Raw genomic sequence first — 4514 nt, forward strand, 5'->3', positions numbered from 1 at the left:
TGGTCTTGAAGAAATGTTCTAGTTTCAAACCAGTCATCTGCATGTTAAGCTGTATTTAGAACAAATCATTTTAAAGCAAAACAACAACAAAAACAACAAAAGAGCTATGCTGATTTTTTTCTCATTTTTTAACAAAATGTTTGATGTGGAGATTTCCAAACAATTAATGTGAAACTGGGGATTGTTTTTCCCATGATTTACCATCCATAGAGAACTCAGCTGTGCTGGTGCTGCTATTGCTACTTTCCTTTCTTCATTTAGAGTTGGTAATCTCTTTGTTGGGGCACATTTCCATTGAACCAAAGTGTGCTGGAACTACAAGATCCAGGCTGCACCATGTGATACAGAGTTGTTTCAACAAGGCTTGTGCAAAAGAGTCAAGTTGAAGGCTATTCTGCTCTTTCTGTCTCTGATACTCTATGTAACAGTGGGATGGACCCAAGAGCTATTTTTTAAAATGCAATTTTCTTTTGTGGTGAGGAAGTTGATGCCTTTTTCCTCATCATGAATGGAGAGCTCACAGGTGTGCAGAGGGTGTTGTCTAGAACCTGCCAAGTGCTCACTGCTTGCAGTTGAGCAACTCATGCTCAAAAGCCATCCTCTGACAGGCTTCATGCTTTCCCTCTTGAAAATTGCAGTAGTGAACTTCTAACGTGCTCAATTTGTGTCCAAAAAGAGCAAAACAAGACAAGTTGAGGCAAATACCTGATTTTCCTTGGAACACTGTGGGCTTGCTTTTCAGAAAGCTGTTTTTCATCAGAAGAAGAAAATCTGGTTGCAGGCCCATTGCACCAGGCTGACACTTCACCTTCATGTCTGGCAGGATTCCTCGGTCCACTTCAGGCAGGAAATCTTTACCCAGGCTTAAGAGACATTTTGGACTCCTTTCTTCCTAGCAGTATGATTCATCTGGAGCTGCAAATATTGAGCTGGTTTCACTGACCTTTCCTCTTGAAAAGGCAGGGGTAGCCACTGGGCCACAGCTGCTTTCTGCTTGCTCCATCCAGAGTTGGGTCTTCCTTGTCCGTGTGCTTGATGAACACCTAAATTACCAGATTTTGTTCTTCCTATGCTTTGCTTGTCCCTCAAGGGCAATCAGCTGACTGACTGGTTTCTATCTGTATATAGAATGGAGGGAAGCAAAGCAGGGATTTGTGGCAGAACTCAAGGGGAAGGAGGATATTTTGTTTGTCTGTGATTTCCCTAGCTAGAGGAATATTTTATTTTATTTTTTAACCACTTCTCTAAAAATCCTATTTCCCCTGTCTCTTGTTTTAATGTTGTATGGCTGCTTTCAATGGTGGCACTGTAGCCAGAATTAGATGTAATAACAGCCATTGTAAGAGAACACTAGATGCAGAACCACATAAATAAACCAGGCTGGGTATTCTACAAAATTGTAAAAATGAAATAAGGAAGGTGTGAAGTTAGGGGGTTGATTTATGTGTGGAAAACTAGTGCCAAGAATATTGTTATGGGCCTGGCTCCTTGAGGCAAGATTTGTTAGCAGAAACTGTCTCTAAATATTTATGCTCAGCTAAATAATTGCTAAATAATTCCAGTTCTCAGCTGGAAATTCAGGATCAGGGCTAGCCCAAATGGGTGGCTGAGTAGGATAGTATATTGGTATTTTATTCAGCAGTCCTCTTACTCAATGACACTTGTAACTTTCAGGATATAATTAATCTCCTTTTATAAAGTGCTCTTCCTGGTCTGTCATTGGAACACTTCTTTTAGAAGTGTTTCTTTAAAATAAATGGAGTACTTAAAAGCAATATATTTGGTGTTATTTATTTGGGAATTAGTGAAGAAAGTTGTGCTTTTTTGCTCTGATTGTGTACTCTGTTTTTCGTGAACTCTATTTTTGTCAGTTAACAACTTTGTGTGTGAGAGTGAGATTATGCTATTACTGTCATTATTTAGGCTTCTGCAGCTTAGGGACAAGATTTTTTTTAATGTTCTTTTTACCATGTTGGCTAATACTTACTGTGCTCAAGATTAATGGTGGGCTCCCTGTAAGGAGTTTTTTATGGAGAGACTCTAGAAGAAATTACCTCTTATGAACATACAGGGAAGAGAGAGCCTCATCACTCAATGCAGCTGGGAGACAGACATCTACAGTACAATATTCTTGTATTTTCTTCATCTCAGAGCAGTGTTACAGTGATGTGGCAAAGGGGACTATTTTGAGTTTATGATCACGAAACAAAGAAACATTTTAAAGGGACCTTGTAAAATTTGGGAATTCTGATACTAGTATGGCCCTTCAAAGTCTGGCTTTTGGTTACCTCTGTCTTCTCTCCCAAGCCAGCTCCTTGTCCCCACAAGATCTCTTCTTTAAATCTGTTGAAATAATTCACTGTCAGGATTTATAAAAAGTCTGATGGCAGCAAAGTAGCTACTGTCAAGATGACAGCAAAAAAGAGAAGGACTGCTTCTAAGCAGCTAATGCAGGACCAGTGACACCTGAGAATGAGCACTGGGCATAGCAACTATTTCACATGGGTATTTGGGGACCTAAGGGCCAAGAATAACAAATGGTGTGCTCTTGACATTTCTGAGTCAATTCACGTTTTCAAACGCTGGGCCCCTATCCTGAGAGCTGAAAAGATGTTGACCTCTTGTGAAAATCATACTTTGGGAAGATGAATTTGAAGATTTGACCAGACTTTCATGTGTCTTTATCTATAACTCACTGTCACCACAAAAATATTGTACAAGTATAACATGGGTTGACTCAGTAGAAACAGAATTTTTCATCCTTTAATTCAGATCCACTTTCTGAAGTGGACTGCCTGAAGCACAAATGAATTCTGCAGCATTCACAAATGGCTTGTTGAAAAAGGCACCCTACAACCTTAAGACCATTCATCTGCATTTCAAGACTTTATTGGATTTACAGAAGATAAGGCATCTTGTATCACTTACATGTACAAAACAGCACCTATCTTCTGAGCTGGATATATTTTGAATATTTATGCAGAAACAGCTCCTTTATGCATTTCCAAATGTTCCTGATCTAGTTTAATCAATTAAAACAACATTAAATGCATTTGAATATCTTAGCTCTTTCTCTTATCAATATAATTCTCAAATGTTTTCTTTTCAGAGCCCAAGGTGATGAAAAATAGATTCATTTACTCTATTACTTCTTCTAATTGTGGCTCCAAGAATTTTTTTCCCTAATTTTGAAGCCACAAGAAGACTTTATGTGGCTCTAAAACTGCTGTTGGTTTTCATACCACAATACTCAAGGGCATATCTCTCCTTCAGGCTGCTATTGTTTGCAATCTGGAGATAAAGACACACTTGATAAAACTCTTTTAATGATGTTAATATTAATACTTTGGAGGAATACTTTATCCTCCAGTAATAGCTTTAAAGAGTTTGTTGAGATTTTGTCACCTCATACATTTTAATAGAAAATTAGTTTTGTGATTAACAAGAAATATATCTACCTGTTACTTTATTTTACTTACAGTGTCATGTAATGGCTGCCAGTGGAATAATGTATACCTTGCACCATATGTAGCTCAGCACTCATGGTGAATACTTGATACTTCAGACTGAGTGAAAGTGCAGTGAAACTAGTCAGGAGCAGTAGCACAGGCCACATTGTTTAGTGTCAGTCCCATAGGAAGGTCTGTATGGAGGTAACCTGCTTGGAGAGGAGGAGGTAAACTGCTTTTGTCTGAAGCTGGGAAAGCTCCCAATCTCGTAGGTAACCCTGCTGTTCTGACACTCACTTTGCAGAGAGAAGTTTATTTTCTTATCTGAAACCCAGCAACTATATGTAGGCTTTAGAGCTAAGCCAGGAACTCATAGTTTGTCCCACTCCTTTCCTTTGGAAGGTTTTTGCTCTCAAGGGAAAAGAAGCAGCAGTTTTAGAGCACTTAGTGGCAGGGAAATAGTGAGGAGAGTAGAGGAGTCTTCTGAAGACTTTGTAACATGGAAAGGATCCCAGTAAAAGCATGTGATCACATGTGGAAGGATGCTTGGGCTAGTCCTGGGGAAGGGAGCAGTGCAGTGGTGGTTGCTCTCAAAAAATCCAGGGGAATGGCAAGTGTTTAGGGACGTGTTTTTACTGCCTGTCTGACAGCCATGCTGCACACTCTACTGACCCTTCTGGCTCCCATTTGTAACCCACTTTTACGGTATTTGCAATAGATCTCAGATGCAATAGAATCTCAGCCAAACTAGCCATTCCCTAGGCTTTCAGTTCAGGTAGTCACATTTCTCTACACTGTCTGCTTTAGAAATGGGAATACCAATGACATGAATTAGAAGTAGTTGTGTTTTTATCCATTTCTATGGGACATATACAAGAAGACCAAAGCTAATGCTTCACTAGAAGAAGTGAAGCCCCTACATGAGAAGCCCTTCTCTGTGCTGTAGCACTGCTCACTAACAGGGTTTCATAAGAAGTGTGGAAGCAGACTTGTTTAAAGGAAATCGTATCTGCATATAGTCAGTGGCATCCAATGCTACTGATACCTAACAGATTTAGTTGCACA

Source organism: Meleagris gallopavo, chromosome 6 (assembly GCF_000146605.3).
Source record: "Meleagris gallopavo isolate NT-WF06-2002-E0010 breed Aviagen turkey brand Nicholas breeding stock chromosome 6, Turkey_5.1, whole genome shotgun sequence".
Taxonomy (NCBI): domain Eukaryota; kingdom Metazoa; phylum Chordata; class Aves; order Galliformes; family Phasianidae; genus Meleagris; species Meleagris gallopavo.